The following is a 20,039-nucleotide window of genomic DNA, read 5'->3' as shown; positions in this document are numbered from 1 at the left end:
ACTCTCTGATACTCTGTTAGTATAGTTCTAGCAAATTAATACAGAACCCCTTATGAAAATGTAAATTCTTGGGACACCTGGGTGGCCCAACAGTCGAGCATCTGCCTTTGGCTCAGGGCGTGATCCCAGTTCAGGGATCGAGTCCCACATTAGGCTACCCTTGATCAGCCTGCTTCTCCCTCTGCCTGTGTCTCTGCCTCTGTGTGTGTGTGTGTCTCTTATGAATAAATAAATAAATTCTTTAAAAAAATTAAATTCTGGGTCAGAATCCAAGCATGATATCTATCAGCTATAACCATGTCTAGAATTTATGGATGGTAAGCCTTGAACTAAAAAATTAAGCTGCAGAATATCGTGACTGTTTCCTGTAATCCACTGGATAAGAAAATGGGTCAGTTGGATATATTCTCCTGAAAATACAGGCTGTATTTTCAACACTCACTCAGAAAGAGACAACTTATCTACGCATGCATATTGTTTATGGCAAACTTATCTTAGTAAAGTATTTTACATCCGTTTTTTTTTTTTTTTTTTTTTTTTTTGAGTATTTGAGGTCTTGTTTTCTGTTTTCTGTTTTTGTTTTTTGTTTTGTTTTGTTTTTACCCAGGGAATTGAAATAGAAAAATAGAGAAAAATTCAGATAACATTTCTGTGAGAAGAGTTTCAATTTTAGCTGAAGGAAAATGTGTACAGATTCACATCATTTATAATGGGTTGAAAAGGTTGAACACAGAAGGTTGATCTTAGCTCCCTGGCGTGCATTACCTGAATACTACATATTTCAGTTTCAATTTCTAAATTTAAAATAAACAAGCAAACAGACACACTCTCAATTTCCAAAGAGTAAATAGTTATTAGGATAAAAGAAAATATAGCAAATAAAGGCATGTTGATGATGTCCCAATGGCTAGAGAACTTTGTAATTGATCTAAATGAACTTGGGGAGCTAAGACCAAAATCCATCTACTTCTCTACCAAGTCCCACCCAGTAAATCCTGGTAGGCATTTTTTTTTTAATCTACATTCCCCACGCCCTCATCCCTGACACATCAGTCAAACGTGTGCAAAGACTCAGAGGCATGTATGCCATGGAAGGAGCATTATCTAAATGTTTTACTAAGTTCTTTATTTCTCAAATAATTAGTGTGGGGTATTTTGGCTTTCCTTTGAGATTCAGAGTATCAGGTCTTTTGACTGACGTAAGCAGATACTTGCATCTGTGGACTTTAATTTCACTGGACAGACAAATCAGTAATATTTAATGCTGATGTTCTTTCCTCAAGTCCTTGTTTCAGTGGGTATCACTTCTGGGAGTATTGTCTCCTGAAGAGTAGATGGGCAATATACAGAAACCATCCTATCTGATGGGTAAGTGGAGAAAGCATGAAAACAACCCTGTTCACAAATGTTCAAATCAGTGAGTCCTACCTACACCTTCTTTCAGGTACTTTCTCTAATTGACAGAGATCCAGAAATCTAGGGAAGAAATCGTGGGTTTTCTGAACAATTACTTTGGCTTTCCACGTGGTCAGTGGTGAGGATTAGGAAGCCAATGGAGTGGACATTGTCAGATACACAGTAGTTACTATATCCTTATGGTAGCTGACTGGAGAGTAATCCTGTAGGTGGTATCCATAGAGGAGCTAAAAGCATCGCCACCTTTTCAAAAACAGCACAGGTTCGCGTATCATTATACATAAGGTAACATAATAATCAAAAGGTTAGAAAAAGACACAGATATACGGAAAACTGTGAACAGGTGTGCTGTGACATCTTTTAAAATACAAATAATGGTGAACAGTTAGGGCTTTGCTCAGCTTTGCCAACTGCTTTCTATATCTTAACTCACTTGTTCTTACATACTTCCATAATAGGACTCCTACAATTGTCATTTTGCAGGAAAGGAAACTGAGGCTTTAGGATTTCAAGTTTCTTACCCAAATGTATTTATTCAAGTCATGGAGTCAGAATAAATTTCCGGTCTGTCAGACTGCAAAGAGATTTTCTTCCTTTGAAAAGGTAAAGAAAAGAGATTTTTTGCTTTGGAGTTTAAACACCATGAGATGAGGGAACTTCGGGGGACTCAAAATGAGGACTATGCTTATTCTTATTTCTCTAAAAGACTCAAATTCATTTGGCCAGGTGTTAATTGAGTTCTAAATATTTTTAAATGTATGAGATGTGTGTGCATTCAACCATTATTAATGTGAACCGTCAAAACACTTGCTGCAAGTTGAGATCCTCTAAGTACATATGACAAGCTCTACCCACTGTCTGTGCTGTCACAGAAATTACCATGTGGAGTACCTGTAGGTGTTTCACAGCTTATTAAACCATAATTGTGGAACTGTAATTATAGCAGATGCACTACAATGTCTGAGTTTTAGAAAACAACTTCCTCTTAAATCATAAAAGAGGAGCAAACTTTATGTACTTTCCCAGCAATGACATGATTCTATTAGAATAAAATACTGCTAGAGATGCAAAATTCACATTCCCAACAAATGTGAAAAATGATTACACTATCCATCACTTAAAATAAATGCATTCATATTATAATCATAGCTGAGAAACAAGGTACAGCCAGAAGCACAGCATGTTAAAAAAAACATCCTATTTTGGTAGATAGTCTTATTTATGTATTAGTTTACAGGCTATGACAATTACTTCTGACTAATAAGGCAACAATAAAATTATTCACTGCTCCGGTAACTTCTTCTTTCTGGATTGCAAAAGCCTGTACCCTGTCCTTGAGGTGTGCATTGCAGAAGTAAATGGATCGTGTGTATAGGTCGGTTGAATCAACTCCATCAAACCTGCTGATCTGAAAGACCTGTCAGACGGCTTTCATCTCTTCTAAACAGGTGAGATTATAAAGACGGAAAATCCAGTTCCTTGAGAATCAGATTTGCAGATGTCCTTTATTGGGCAGCGAGTTTGTCTCATGGTCAAGAATACTCATCTCGTCATCAGCATCATAACCAACTTGATCCTGTGTGTCAGGGAGGGAGAGGAGGTGATGGCTGCTACTGTCACTGTTGCTTTAGGTTTGTGTTAATGGGGACTCTCTCCTCATTGAGGTTGACTTATTAGAAAAATCACCTTATGTTGAGCTGACACCTCGCTCATTCTACCCTTCTAGGAGGTTGCATCTAAGCAACAGATGATACAATTATCTCCTCTGATATATAGGAGTATTTAAGTGTAGGGGTTCAGAATATATCACTGCAAAATATGCCATTTTGGCATAGTGATTTTTGGATTAAAGGTGTCTGAGAAATAGCCAGTGAAAAAGGACACTCTGTCCCTCCTGTGTCTTCCTGAAACAGGAGATAAGCATCTCTTGTGAAAGGTACCTCTCTGTAGTAAGAGGGAATATGGCATCCCTAACATGAGAGACAAGGAATTTAGGGTCAGGAAGGATGTATAAGCAAAACTTTATACTTCTTCACCCTTTTACTATGCCTAACTCAAACCCCTTTGTTTTGTCAATTTTTCATAAATGGGTTGTTTCTTTGTGGGGCTTCTGAACAAATATGAGTAATTAATTATGTCTTCTGTTTTATTGCAGAGGGGTCTAAGGTGATGAATTAGGAAGATAGGGGGGAGAATATTTTTCTTCTCCTATAAAAGTAAATCTAAATATCTCACTTTTCTCATCTCTGTTACAGGGCATCCTTAGTTAGTTCACTTGTTCCTTATAAGAATCAATTAAATAATGGAAGGCAAATGTTTCATGTTGATGGATCAAAAGCATCATCATGATGTACACATTCTCTCACATAAAGTTGATGGGGTAAAGTAGAAGATGTGGGATGGCTGGAATTTGGAGAAAGTTGGAAGAGACACTCTACCAAGTTTAGGTATCATTGGAGGCACAGTGGTTTGGTGCAAGGAAAACTAGATTTGAAATTAGAAAATGTGTATTTTCTGATATACAGTATCAAGCAGTGTTTTTTTTTTTTTTTTTTTTTTTTTAAGTCATTATCCTTTTGGAGTTCCAGTTTTTAAATCTTAAATTAGGAATAGCAATAGTAAGCAAATGAGTGTTTTTTCCCCTAAATATAATTTGGATTAAGGAGGTGCATATGAAAATTAAAAAAAAAAAAAAAAAAAAAAACAGATGAAACTGGCTGACAAGATTTATAGGAAGTTGAAAGAAATGCATCAAAGATAACTAAAGTTTGTAAGCTTAGGACTAAAAGTAGTCATGATCTTGACATATAAGTAAATTAGACTCTATTCTGGAAAGAAGATGATACCTTTAGTTTGTATTATTGGATCTGAATTAAATTTATAGTGATAAAAAACCCTTTCTAAGGAACATTCTCTCTGGAATCTGTAGAGACTGAACTCATCTTTATATTTGTCAATTTCCTTTCAACTGAATGGATTCTTTTTATTTTTTTTAAGATAATTTATTTTTTTTATTTGACAGAGAGAGAGTGTGTGCACATGCCAGGGAGCACGAGCAAGGGGAACAGCAGAGGGAGGGGGAGAAACAGGCTCCCCACTGAGCAGGGAACCCAACGCAGGGCTGGATCCTAGGTCCCTGAGAGGATGACTGGAGCCAAAGTCAGCCTCTTAACCCACTGAGCCACCCATGCACCCCTACTGAATGGATTCTTTCTTTCTTTCTTTTTTTTTTTTTCAATGTTTGACATTTTTACCATCACTTTCCTCTCAAGGTAAGGACTCAGCTAAACAATATTACATATTGATTTGTGTCCCTACCACTTGTCCTTTGCCCTTGCCCTGTTGCCTTCAACCAATCTTTCTCAAGCACCATTGTAATTAGGATACCAACCAGCAAAACCTGTTACCACGATTCTCTTTGCTAATGAGAGTCAGTATTCCTGGAAGTGCTTGGTCTTCAGCATAGAAAGAACAAGTTGGCTATTGACCTTGAGCAAAGGACTCTACTAATTTTATGGGTCTTTATGAGGATTAAAAAATTTCATTTTTAACATGTGAACTATATGAATTACTGACATCATTAGGATCCTTTTAATTTTTTTTCCCTATGATCCACTGATTTAGGTTTGTACTCTATATTCTGAACCTAAATTTTGTTTTCAGCCTTTTTCACTATTATTATTTTTTTAAGATTTTATTTATTTATTCATGAGAGACACATAGAGAGAAAGGGAGAGGCAGAGACATAGGCAGAGGGAGAAGCAGGCTCCATGCAGGGAGCCCGATGTGGGACTTGATCCCAGGTCTCCAGAATCATGCCCTGGGCCCAAGGCAGATGCTCAACCGCTGAGCCACTAGTGTGTCCTTCTCTTACTATTGTCTTATACTTAGCTATAACCAAAAGATCTTACTCAAAATTTCTTATCATATGCCAAAAGTGCTGTGATGGATGACGCTTTTTATGTATCTTTTCAGCATGAACCTTCCCTTAGCTCTCTGCTGATTTCTGTCATCTATTCTGCATATCAACACATTTAACTTGCTTTTCATTCCTTTCCAGTGGTGCATATTCTATCATCACTGATAACATTATCTGTGCTTGTTTCATGTCTATGGTACACAATGAAGGTGGGAGAGTTAGTCAACTTAATATCCTATTGTCAAAGTCACAGTTAATGTTTTCCTTGAAGTGTCTAATAATTCATAAAAATATATATATTTTAATTTTACTTACTATATTGTTTCATATCTTGTTTATGTGTCTGTTTTTATAACTAAACTTTTATCAATTCAACAGGTGTTTTTTTGAGCAATCACTAAATATGCCTGGTCATGTAGGAAACAAAGATAAAAGAAAAAAAAAATTTCCTTACTGCTTACAGCCCACTGACAAGTCCTTGAAACAGGTAGAGTGACCTTCCTTAAGAAACTCAGCTGCATCAATGTTGACAAAGGCAATTTTAGCTCATCCCAACCCCCTCAAGACCCTATGTCTATTTGAATATAAGAATTCCTGGGATCCCTGGGTGGCGCAGCGGTTTAGCGCCTGCCTTTGGCCCAGGGCGTGATCCTGGAGACCCGGGATCAAATCCCATGTCGGGCTCCCGGTGCATGGAGCCTGCTTCTCCCTCTGCCTGTGTCTCTGCCTCTCTCTCTCTCTCTCTGTGACTATCATAAATAAATAAAAAATTAAAAAAAAAAAAAAAAAGAATTCCTTTGAAAATTTCCTTTATTTCAACCCACCCCCAAAATATATGTTAGCATGCATCCCTCCAGCATATGACCCACCAATTTACATCTGAAGGGTCTCATGACTGAGGTTTTATTAGATAGTAACAAATGACCTTTTCCTAACAATAGTTAGTCCCCTCGAGTCCTGGAAAGCTTGTTTCCAAAGATCCGGATTTATGCTAATCCCTAATCCCCTCCCAATTTAAATTTACATAATGGACCACCCCTCCCACCCCCAGTGCAGTTCTTTCTGCTCACAGATCCTGTCCCTGTGCTTTAATAAAACCGCCTGAAGATGTCTCAATAATTGTTCTTGGCAGTCGGCTCCAAACCTCAACATTTCCTACATTGTATTTACTAAAATTTCTCTAAGCTTCCCTCATATTAGACAGAGTATAAGTCAAAAATTTACTATGGTCTACAAGCTTTGAGAAAATATGGAAAATGATCTGACTGCAATTAATGAGGACCTCAATGTCTTTTGTTTATTCTTCTCTAGCCACAAGAAAAAGGACAGACTTGTTTATTGGATAGAAAGGTCTTCCTCCAGGTATTTGTAGGGCACATTTATTTCGAAGCTTTGCCCTGATATCACCTTCTCAGTGAAATCTATCCTGACTACTGAAGGGTAGCCACATATGCCTTTTGGGCATAAAGATTATTTCAAATTTTTTTTTTTTTTTTTTTTTTTTTTTTAGAAACAGCTGACACAGGAGAACCTGTGGAAACAAAAGTAGTTTACCCTTCTGTAAGATACATTTACATGTATAAAGGAAATTTCCATTTGTAATTGTCTCTGTGTACTTGGAAGAGAAAGAAGACTTTAAATCACAAGGAATTCTCATCAGTGGTGAAGGCAGGACTTATATCTGTGTAACAAACTTTACCCTGTTTAAGGTGCTTCCCTGGTCACCTCCCATCACTAGCTCCACCCCCCTTCCTACCTCTTTCTTTTCTCTTTAGCTGAAGATGGTAACTAAGGTGATGACTTGGGCCATATCAGGGAGTTACTCAGTTTTCCTAAGTAACTCTCATGTATACGTATGGTATACATGTTAATAAACTTGTTTGTTTTCCTTTTGTTAATCTGTTCTATATTACAGGGAGTCTCAAGGAAGAACTCAGTAGGGTAGAGAAAAATTATTTCTCCTCCTCCCCTACTTAAAATTTCTCCCCACTCCAATCTCAACACACCATACTTTATAACATTTATCACCTTATACTATGAAGCATTTAATTTATTTGTTTCTTTTTTGGTGTATCTTGATTAGGACAGGGATTTTTATTGGTTTTGATAACTGCTATATCCTTATTCCCCATACCAGTTCCTGGTGATGTGAACATGTTGGGGTCGCAGCAAATGGTTAAGGAGTAATTCTTGAAAAAAAAAAAAAAAAGTAATTCTTGAGACATCTTCAGTGCAGAAAGGTGGTATTATTAAATAAAGCACAGGGACAGGATCTGTGAGGCAGAAAAAAACTGCACTGGGGGTGGGAGGGGTGACCCATTAGGTAAATTTAAATTGGGAGGGGATTAGGGATTAGCATAAATCTGGAATTTTGGAAACAAGCTTTCCAGGACTTGAGGGGACTATTGTTAGGAAAAGGTCATTTGTTACTATCTAATAAAACCTCAGTCATGAGACCCTTCAGATGTATATTGGTGGGTCATATGTTGGAGGGATGAATGCTAACATATATCTTGGGGGTGGATTGAAATTGGAAGTTTTCAAAGGAATTTATATGTTAAAATTGACTCTCAGGTTAGAGGTGGTGATGAGAGAGGGGTCTGTTAAGCTAAATTGCCTTTTTGCCCCAGCAAAGTATCAGGCAGCTAAGCTCCAACAGGAAGGTCACATTCCCTGTTTCAAGGATTTGTCAATGGACTGTAAGTAGTAAGGGGACTTATCTTTTTTTCTTTTGTCTTCATTTCCTACATCAAATACATGTCATGTTCTGACTTTATATTTAAAGATGATTTTTCAATAGCAGTGTTGACAATGTCCTGAAGGGAAGAATGGTAGAAGCAAGGTGCCATGTTCAGAGGCCATTGCAGTAAACCAGGCAAAGGATAATGGAGTCTTGGAAGGAGTGGTAGAGTGCCCACATATCAGATATCATTTGAAGACAGAGACCATAGGGTACAGTAAATGATTATTGAGAATGTGAGAAAAAAATGAGAAACCAAGAATGTCTATAGGTTTTATTTAAGAAATGGGAGACTGAATCTTCCACTGAGTAGAGGAGATTTTTGGAGTGGAAGATGAGGGAGTCATGTTTTTGAACATTTCATTTGAATATCTATTAGTTGAAGAAGAGTCCAGAGTTTATTAGGACCCTCAGGCTTGATATACAGACTTCGAGTGTGAATGGTGTTTAAAGTCTTAAATCTGGACAAGATTACCGAGGGAATGACCACAGATTGAGAAGATGGATGATTCAAAGACTGAGCCCAAGGACATTGAGTTAAGGAGATGAAAAGAAGCTAGAAGGAAATTAAGAAGGCTGGAGGATTAATAGGAGAATGCAAACTCCTCAACGGAGCTATGGAGGAAAAGAAATTGCCTTTGTTAAATGCTACCAAGAAGTCCAGTGAATAGGTTGACTTTGGGATGTAGTAATGCTGATGGCGGCAAACTTAACATGAGCTTTGTGCAGTGGTAGGTATGAAAGACTGTTGAAATTGTGTTCAAGATAGAATAAGAAGAGGAGACGTAAAGAACAGAAACAGTGACACTTCCAAGGATTTACGATGTTAAGGATGACACAGATACTGGGATATGCTTGTCGAGGTAGGATCAAGAGATGACTTGTTTTTCTTTTTAGATGAGAGATGTGTAGGTTGCATAGTGGTCCCCCAAAGATGTCCATGTCCTAATTCCCAGGAGCTGTCGATATGTTATTTTTGTTGCACACATATTTTGAGGTGTGATTAGTGGAAAACTTTCAGGTGGAGAAATAATCTTGTCTGGTTGCATCCGGTGTAATCACAAGGATCCTTATAAGAGGAAAGCAGGAGGATCACTCAATAGCAGAAAATGTGATGACAGAAGCAAAAGTCTGAGTGATAAAAGGAAGATTCCATGAGTCAAAGAATATAAGCATCTTCTAAAAGCTGAACAGACAAGTAAATGGATTGTTCTCTCAGCCTCCAGAACTAACCAGCCATACTAACGCCTTAGCTCTTTAGATGCCTGCCTCCAAAACTGTATGATTTGGGCAGCCTGGGTGGCTCAGCGGTTAAGCATCAGCCTTCAGCCCAGGGAGTGATCCTGGGGACCGGGGATCGAGTCCCACATCGGCAGATGCTCAACTGCTGAGCCACCCAGGCAAAAGCTATTCTGTTTTGCATTTAATTATCATTAATTGATTAACAAGTGCACAAGATTGTGAATACATGGAAGCAGGAGTAGTAGCTGATCTGTGCCCCCCCCCCCAGTGTATTCATCTATTTATAGATGTGGCCATTGATTCTTGTGTCCTTAATTTTGTACATCACACGCTGAATAAGTCTCTAGTTCAAGGTCAGAGCCCAGAGCACCAACCATTACAAGATGGCTCTAATTCAGGTTCCATGACAGACATGGCCCCTGGTTGCCTGGACTAGGAGAGGCACACAAGGGAAGACAATGGTTCAACTGGAAACAACCAACTGTGGGATCATTAGTGTTAAGTAACAAGCGATCCTACTCTGCTGTGAAGGTCCAGGGATGAGTATCTGGATCAGACCAGGTGACTCAGGAATTAAAGACAGAATCTGGGATCCCTGGGTGGCGCAGCGGTTTAGCGCCTGCCTTTGGCCCAGGGTGCGATCCTGGAGACCCGGGATCAAGTCCCACGTCAGGCTCCTGGTGCATGGAGCCTGCTTCTCCCTCTGCCTGTGTCTCTGCCTCTCTCTCTCTCTCTCTCTCTCTCTCTGTGTGACTATCATAAATAAATAAAAATTAAAAAATAAATAAATAAATAAAATAAAGACAGAATCTGAGGCGCTTGCAGCTAAGCTTGGAGGATGAGAGAAGAGACTACCTTTTCCAAAATCATTGTCACCAAAATAGTAGGACTCTGACAAGGCAGTTTTATGGTAGTCACTATATTTTAATTATTTTTAAAATATTTACATTTCAATAAAAAGCAGGACTATATGTCCTGAAAATCCCAGATATTTATTTATTTATTTATTTTTTAAGTTCATTTACCTTAAAGAGAGAGAGTATGTACACATGCTTGTGAGTTGGGGGCAGGGGAAGGCGGAGGGATAGGATCTTCAAGCAGACTCCCTGCCGATTATTGGAGCCCAATGTGGGACTCAGTCCCACAACCCATGGGATCATGATCCAAGTGGAGACCAAGAGTCAGATGCTCACCCAATTGAGCCACCCAGGTGCCCCCGAAATCCCAGATTTCCTGCTATATTTTCAAGGCAGTAAGATTTCTTTCTTTCTTTTCTTTCTTTCTTTTTTTTTTTTTTCCTTGTCAAATACGGTTTAAAAAGAGCTTGTAAATAATTTTCCTGGAAGTATCTGAAAGCCGGGGAATTTGTTAATGAGCTTTTAAAATGTTCACATTTAGGTCATAAAAGATTTAAAATTAATCATATATCAATGCTTAGAAAATGTATATAGACTTTGTGTATGTAAAATACACTCATTTATCTCCAGCAACATTTGCAAAAATAGTGCACCAAAACATGTGACCTAAAATATTTACCCTCTGGCATTTAAATTAAGTTGATTAATATTATTAATCATCCTGTCTCCACTAAGTAAACGGCTGCGAAGACATAAGCAATTCAGGATGTCTTCGATTTTAATACATGAGCCGGGTCTTTTTTAAGGTAATGAGCTGGTAACCAAGGCGGACTGCAAAGCATAGGAGTTAACCTCGACTTGTAAACTGTTACCCAGGCCTGTGTGTTGTTTTGTGATTTAGTCCTACATCTTAAGAATATGGAGAAAACGGGAATTCTATCTTAATTGAAGCAGGATTCCAAGGAGCAGTGACTCTAGTGTCATTTGGGGTTCAGAGGACCATTTACTCCCCTCTCAGAGAGGAAGAGTCCTCATGTTTAATCACAGCCCACTCGGATGTAAGGGTCACACTGTCATCCCTTGGGAATACACGAGAGCAATAGGTCGCCTTAGAACATCCTGTTACCTGGGCCTTCCAGCTTTATAGCATCTATTTTTTTTCTCCCTTATCCAAATGACTTCAGCAAAAATATTACTTTTGTAACATTCTACCTATAATTCTTTACTGCGCTCTTTCACTCTAGGCATGCACATCTGATTCCCCATGATGGTCTTAAATCCAATCACACATCCATCACAGGGAAAACAAATTAAGTGGAGTACCTTTGCAGATAAAGCAGGGACGCTCCTGACTCAGGCTGGAAGGAATAATGTTAATCCCATTACAAATGTTGTGGTGGATGTCACGTAAGGAAAACAGATGGCTCTTTCAACTCTACTTTTCATTTGTCATCCTCCACTGTGAGGCCTCAGCCATGGTGGGTTTAATATCTCCCTGTAATATTCTCTCTGAAAAGCAGTGGGAATTCATAGGACTAGAGACAGATGCGTGGTGGCTTGTGGGATCTAAATACAACAAGGGAAAAATCCTCGAGGAAAATTGTTGGAGATTTTTAGGGGCATTACACGTTCTCTCCATGGCCACTGTTTTCCCTCTTGGGGAGCATGTAGTCAGCAGAGGTAAAGGTCAATAACCAGCACCTAACCCATGCAGAGCTAGCAACAGTGGTGCAAAAAGGACATTCAGGGTGCCCCCCACTGAGATGATTTGGCCTTACCGTGCAAAAATGGAGGGGTTTCTGTACGATATTCTTTCTGGCAGGAGTGTGATTACGCCAATCTAGGAAGTCGCTCTACTCCACATCCTGTTCCCGGATTGCCAATGTTTTAACCGGATTTCTTTGGTCAGCATTGTACATGTAGGTTGTGAAACAATTGTAATCAATGGTAATCACAGTTACATGGTATCCAGAAGGAATAAATTCAATAATGCAACTCAAATAGTAGATTCATTGAACTTACAAAAATTTAAAACTTAAACTTCTGTGCCTAGAACAGTGCTGTAGTAGTGAAAAAGAATGAGTTTTAAGAAATAATATATATATATATATTTTTAAGATTTTATTTACTTATTTGGGAGAAAGAGAGAGAGCAGGGGAGGAACAGAGGTAGAGGGACAAGCAGACTCCACACTGAACATGAAACACAATCTTAATCCCAGGACTCTGAGATCATGAGCTGACCGGAAACCAAGAGTCAGACGCTTAACGGACGGAGCCACTCAGATGCCCCTCAAAAAGTATTCTTTTAAATTGTACTGAAATAATTTGATTTTGAAAAATTGTCTTATATGAGGCAATCTGTTCCTTTGTTAAAAAAATAGTATTCAGTTATATTCCTAACCCATTCTCTTACATCTTTTTAAAATGTTTTCATTTAAATTCTAGTTAGTTAACATACTGTGTAATATTAATTTCAGGTGCACAATAGAGTGATTCAACACTATATCTGATGCTCATCACAAGTACCCTCCTTAATCCCCATCACCTATTAACCCATCTTCCCACCATCCTCTCCTCTGGTAAACATCAATTTGTTCTCTACAGTTTAGGAGTTTGCTTTGTGGGGATCCCTGGGTGGCGCAGCGGTTTGGCGCCTGCCTTTGGCCTAGGGCGCGATCCTGGAGACCCAGGATCGATTCCCACGTGGGGCTCCCGGTGCATGGAGCCTGCTTCTCTCTGCCTGTGTCTCTGCCTCTCTTTCCCTCTCTGTTACTATCATAAATAAATAAAAATTTATTTAAAAAAAAAAAGAGTTTGCTTTGTGGTTTACCCCTCCTTTTGTTTCCCCAAGTTCATTTATTTTCTGTCTTAAATTCTACATATGTAGAAAATCATAAAATCAAGCAGTGTATGTCCTTCTCTGACTGGCTTATCTCACTTAGCATAATACTCACTAGCCCCATCCATGCCGTTGCAAATGGCAAGATTTCATTATTTTTTAAGGTTGAGTAATATTCCATTGTGTGCCATGTGTATGTAATATATATATAACACATGTATATAACATATGTAACATATATGTATGTAATCATCAATTGATGAACATTTGGGCTCTTTACGTAATTCTGTTATGATAGATAATACTACTATAAACATATGTATAAACATATATATGTGCCCCTTTGAATTAGTATTTTTGTATTCTTTGAGTAAATACCTAGTCATAGACTTGCTGGATCTGGGGTGGTTCTATTTTTAACTTTTTTTTTTTTTTTTTAACTTTTTAAGGACCCTCCATACTATTTTCCAGAGTGGCGGCACCAGTTTGCATTCCCATCAACAGTCCAAGAAGTTTCCTTTCTTTTTTCACATCCTCACCAACATATGTTGTTTCTTGTGATTTCGTTTTGTTTTGTTTTTTGCATTATGACAGGTGTGAAGGTGATATCTCATTATAGCTTTTATTTGCATTTCCCTCATGATGAGTAATGTAGAACATCTTTTATGTATGTGTTGGCCATCTGTATGTGTTCTTTGGAAAAATGTCTAATCATGTGTCCTCTACTCATTTTTAATTAGATTATTCATTTTTGGGTGTTGAGTTTTATAAGTCCTTTATCTGTTTGAATACTAACCCCTTATCAGACATGTCATTTGCAAATGTCTTCTCCCATTCCATGATGGCATTCTGGTTTTGTTGATCGTTTTCTTCATTGTGCAGAAGCATTTTATTTTGATGTAGTCCTTATAGTTTATTTTTGCTTTGGTTTCCCTTGCCTCAAAAGACATATCTACTAAGCAGTTGTTACAACAAATGTCAAATAGGTTACAGCCTGGGTTCTCCTCTAGGACTTTAATGGTTCATGTCTCATGGATTAGGTCTTTAATCCATTGTGAATTTGTTTTTGTCTTTGATGTAAGAAAGTGGTCCAGTTTCATTCTTTTGCATGTCCAGTTTTTCCAACACTACTTGTAGAGATTGTCTTTTTCCCATTGCATATTCTTTACTAGTTTGTTGAAGATGAATTGACTATAGAGTTATGGATTCATTTCTAGGTTTTCTGGTTTTCTCTTCTGTTCTATTGACCTATGTATCTATTTGTGTGCTCATACCATATATTTTTGTGCACATAGCTTTGTGCAAAAATATAACTTGAAGTCTGGAATTGTGATGCCATCAGCTTTGCTTTTCTTTTCCAATATTGCTTTGGCTATCCAGGGCCTTTTGTTGTTCCATAAAAAATTTAAAGTTGTTTACCTCTCTGAAAAATGCTGTTGTATTTTGATAGAGATTACATTAAGTGTGCAGATTGCTTTGGGTAGCATAGACATTTTAATAATATTTTTTCTTCATATGAGCATCAAATATTTTTCCATTTCTTTGTGTCACCTTCAACTTCTTTTTCAGTGTTCTATAAGTTTCAGAATACAGGTTTTTCACCTGTTTGGTTAGGTTTAGCCTAAGTATTTTATGGTTTTTGGTGCCATTATAAATGGGATTGATTCCGTAATTTCTCTCTCTGCTGCTTCATTATTAATGTAGAGAATGCAGTGAATTTCTATACATGGATTTTATTTCTATACATGGATTTTATATTTTAAAGTCTGCGACTTTATTGAATTTGTGTATCAGTTCTAGCAAATTTTTGGTGGAGTCTTTCAGGTTTCTATGTAGTTTATCATGTCACCTGTGAATATTGAAAGTTTGGCTTCTTCCTTGTTGATTTGGATGCCTTTTATTTCTCTTTATTGTCTCACTGTTGTGGTTAGGACTTCCAGTACTAGTTAAATGACAGTTAGTAGGTGGATATCCCTGTCTTGTTCCTAATCATAGAAGAAAAACTCTCAGTTGTTCTTCACTGAGGATGATATTAGCTGTGTGGTTTTTGTTGTTGTTTTTGTTTGTTTGTTTGTTTTGCTTTGCTTTGTTTTATTTTAGATTTTATTTTTAAGTAATAAGGGCTCAAACCTGTACCCTTGAAATCAAGAGTCTCATGTTCCACCAACTGAGCCAGCCAGGCACCCCTAGCAGAGGGTTTTTCATATGTGGCCTTTATTATGTTGAGGGATGCCCAAAATATTTTTGCCTAATTACATGAAAATATGATATGGTATTAATAAATAGTAATAATCCACATAATAGTATAATCTACAAATAGTCTAAATATCCAGAAACCTTAAATGAATACTCTAGGTATGACTGCATATCCTCTTCCCATGTATATCAACATTGGTTAGATCTCACTATCTGCATTATAAATTCTTTGAATGTAATAATATGAGAGTAGAACTCTCCTCAGAATACACTAAATGCTCAATGGCTTTTAGTTAGCCTGACCAAGAGTGTGTATGTGTGTGTGCATGTGCATGCATGTGTACACATATATATAGACAGGAACACACAGACCCAGAGAAGGCCCAATTAACCTTATTTGTCAGGCTTCAAGAATTGTTTACCCTGGGATTTAAGAGCAAGGACGCAGGCATAAAGGGACTGAATTGGATCACTGGAAGCCAGAGACATGATTTGTGAATGCTGAAGCTGATAAAATTTGGATGGAGGGGTAGATTATAAGAAAGATAATCTCACACTCACATATTTTATCAAAACACATGGCTATGGAAACACATTGCTAAGGCCTGTCCCAGAACGCTGTCAGGTGGTGTGAAAGAGAGAGCCCATGCAGCTTAAATTTTTTTAGCTTCAGAGCAAACCCTCCTTTGCCAGACTTTTAGAGAGAACCATTCAGTCTGCCATTCATGACTGACATGTTTACTGCAGCCCTTCTTTTCCTTATTATGTGAAAGTGAGCTATATCTATGAACCTCTGAGCCTCAGTTTAGCTCACCAAACAGGTTTATTCATTTAAGCAATGCTATGAATATTAGAGAAAATACATATGTTTAGTACAATATGTGAGAAATAGATGCTTTATAAATAATGTTTTCTCATAAAGCATTTGTGTGCTCCACAAAAAGAAATGAAGATCTCAGGAAGCATACATTCAGAGAACTTTATGTTCACTGCTCTAACTCTCCCCATTTGCATGAATAGCACAGGGCCAACTGGCCAGAGGTGCCTGTAGGGAACAGCACACAACACAGGCACAGGTACCAACAGGGGACTGATGGCTTTGCTTCTTCTCTGGACTTAGGTCTAACTGCCCTCCTGGCTTGGAAGGGAAACACTAACTTTGATTTGTTTAAAAGCGTAAGACCATGCATGATAGTGATTTAGGATTATTATCTCCAACAAGTTAATAGAGGACAGTCATTCATGTTGAAATCCTGGTGGAAATCAAGTTTAAGCATCACAAAGTTAGATGTAGCAGATTCACTGGCAATCTTATAGAGGTTCTCATAATATTCTTTGTTTGCTTATACCCCTATAGTACAGATAAGAAACCTGAAGAATAAAGATTTAAGGGATTTATCCAGGATCATTTTATTTAAACTTTATACAACTGATTTTTCAAACTGATGCCCCCTGCCCTGGCAATGTAAATACCAAGCAGTGGGGGTGGGAAGAGCAGGTTGGATACGACAGTGACTGTGAAATCAAATCATTTTAACTGAGTACTGAATGCCTGTTGTATGCAGGCACTATTATAGATGCTGTCAGCTGTGAACAGGAGAAGGCTCCTGGCACCTGCAGAATTGGAAGAGCTATGAGACAGGCTTTAGTTTAATGGGGAAAAAAAAAAAGAAAAGAAAAAGGAGTTAAGAATGACTACCATCTAAAATCTGTAAAAAGAAGTTAAAGGAAATAAAACAGACGGTTGAATTTATGGTTAATATTATAAGGAAAGGGATCCCTGGGTGGCGCAGCGGTTTGGCGCCTGCCTTTGGCCCAGGGCGCGATCATGGAGACCCGGGATCGAATCCCACGTCGGGCTCCCGGTGCATGGAGCCTGCTTCTCTCTCTGGCTCTCTCTCTCGCTCTCTCTCCGTGACTATCATAAATTAATAAAAAAATTTTAAAAAAAATATTATAAGGAAAGATTTCATTGACTGGGAGCAGATAAATATTAGAGTTTTTATATATTCTAATATATGGATATTATATACCTCTATATATTCTAGTATGTATTATATATAATATATAATATCTATATATTAGAATATATAAAATATATTCTAACAATATAAATTATATACAAATTATATAAATTGTATATTTATATATAGTATATTCATATATAAATATACTATATTTATATATATAGTATATTGTGTGTATAAACAAATATAATAGACATATATATGTAAACACACCTGTATTTATTCTGAAGCATAATGCATATATCATATATATGCTAGATATATATGTGTATATATGAATGTCTATTCTGACGTATATACTGTATATGATATAATGTATACACCAGAAATATATATATATATATGTGTGTGTGTCTATTTTAATCTATTACTAAATGAATAGCCACCTTGAGAAACTTATTTTTTTTTAAAGATTTTATTCATTTATTCATGAGAGACACAGGGAGAGAGGCAGAGACACAGGCAGAGGGAGAAGCAGGCTCCCTACAGGGAGTCCGATGCAGGACTCGATCCCAGGACCCCGGGGTCACGACCCGAGCGGAAGGCAGACACTTAACTACTGAGCCACCCAGACGTCTGGAGAAATTTACTTAACTTCAGTTTCCTTAATAATACAGTGGGGCTGCTAAGCTCACTCACCTACCTTCTAGGGTTTGAGTTGGAAAGATTAAGGGAATTAGCACGAGAAGCACCGAGACCCCCTGGTCTGGTGCACAGGAAACCCATGATATTTGGCCCTTGCTATTATTGTCGGTTGTACACCATGCCAGGTAATGCACACCACACTCCTTTTTTAATAGACTATGAAGTCCCAAATTTCTAGGCATCCATCGCCTTATGCTAGGAATAGGAATTATTATGTTCTGATAATAGATTGTCTTATTATTTTATTTTTTAGAGAGGGAGGGGGAAAGACAGAGGAAGAGGGAAAGAGAGAGGCCCAGGCAGGCTCCATGCCCAGCACCATAGCCTGATGTGGGGCTTAACCCCAGGACCTTGAGGTCATGACCAGAGTCGAAATCAACATCCAGATGCTTAATCGACTGAGGCATTTAGGCTCACCCGTATAATCAATTATTAATTAACAGTTCCATAAATGACATTATAAACTGTGTAAGTAAACAACAGCAAAAAAAAATCATCTCCTTAGAAAGGCCGCTGTTTCTTCCTGTGCCAAATGGAGGCTCAAACTGCTCCTTCTCTCCTCAGTGGGCTGCGAATCCCAGGCTGTGTGGATATGATGTTTGCACAGCACATTCAACCATATAGAGTCAACATCTCCAAGCAGGAATCGTGTTTGAGGTCTGATCAAAACTGATGACGGCGGGGCAAAATTGATATAGATGATGGTGTAATTTGACTAAAGAATGTTCTTGAAACAGGATTTTGAAGTCGCTCCGTTTTCTTTCCCGCCGTAAGGTATCACAGGAGTTAGCCAACACTACATCATTAAACTGGAATAACAAGACAGCTAAAAGTGAATTTATCTGTGTGGGCAGTCATTTTGGACTACTTCGTTGATAGCACCATATGTTAGCTACAGTTGGCATTCCACGGGGAACTGCAAATGTTTACAGATGCTTTGAGGGAGACGTTCTTTGTATTGCAGGGCTTGGCACGTGGAGAAGCTTGCCCAGGAAACATGACATAAAGGTATGTTTTCTTTTTATGAAATATTTTATCTGTAGTCCATTTTTACTTCTGCTTCATATTTCAAAGACTTCATATACCTGGGAGATTTGGAAATTGAAGAGAGTGTGGCTCCTGGATCACTATCTACCCTTGGCTCCCATCTCTGTCTTCCTACCATGTCTTGGCAATAGATGATTTTGAAATTGTCAGATGCAAAATGGAAACAACTTGTTCAGAATTATATTCCATGGAGTGGTTTGTTTTGTAGAGGTTGCTCCTTGAAGCTCTTTATAGAGTTTTAAGAAATATATTTTGAGTTCTTTTAAAAATCAATGGGCATGTCAACAGGAAATAATTTCTGCTCAAGAAATGTGTTATAATTGTTAAATTGGGACTAGAAAAGTGAAAACAAAATCTTATATGTTATCAACTCTCACCTTGAAGATTTTGGTATGAAAACTTCCCAGGTGAATTTTGTGAGGAAAATTAAACTTATATAATCTTTTTTTTTTCTTTTCTTTTTTTTTTTTTTTTATTTCTGGTTTGCCCATGACAATCTCAAAGTGTCCTAGTCTGGAATATAAATTGTATGCTTACCCTAGTTACAACTTGTATTTTTCCTTTCAGCCCAGTTCTCATCTTCCATGAAAGCCATAATTCCCGGGTAACTAATGATGGATGGAACCAAGCCCTGCTTGAGATCTTACATCATGGGAACATCACAGAAGGCACCATGGAGGACAAAGTAAGTGGCTCCCAGCTGTATCTGCCACCATTTATCTTGGTGACTTTGGACATATAATTTGCATGCTTGGGCTTCAGTTTTAGCACCTATAAAATTAAAGATTTGGGGGATAAATATTTTCCGAGCATCACTCTGACAGCACCTAACTACAAGTTTGTGTTCGCTTTTCATCAAGCAGAATTCTGGAGATGTGTGTGCTCTGGTTGGGCTATAGTTCCAGCTGTCTTTGCATCTATTGGAGTCAAAGACTCATTCTTCCAGAAAGAGCATGAACAGATGTTTGTGTTTAGATCCTATATCCAGAGCAGTATAAAAGTAGGTATGACTCCTCTACTGCTTTTTTCCCCACCCATTGGCTAATGGCAAGGAACACCAGGTCTTAAAGAAAACAGAATACAGATTAGAGAAATGTAGGTTCTGGAAT

The 20,039-nt window shown here is 37.9% G+C and overlaps 1 pseudogene; it reads left to right on the top strand.

Moving 5' to 3' along the window:
• The first annotated feature begins 11,441 nt into the window (after positions 1-11,441).
• The window catches only part of LOC140613255 (mesoderm-specific transcript homolog protein-like), a 34,465-nt pseudogene continuing 25,867 nt past the window's right edge, over positions 11,442-20,039 (top strand).

This window comes from Canis lupus, chromosome 21 (genome assembly GCF_048164855.1).
Source record: "Canis lupus baileyi chromosome 21, mCanLup2.hap1, whole genome shotgun sequence".
Lineage (NCBI taxonomy): Eukaryota > Metazoa > Chordata > Mammalia > Carnivora > Canidae > Canis > Canis lupus.
The sequence above is the reverse complement of the archived record's forward strand: the minus strand, read 5'-3'. Positions and strand labels throughout refer to the sequence as shown.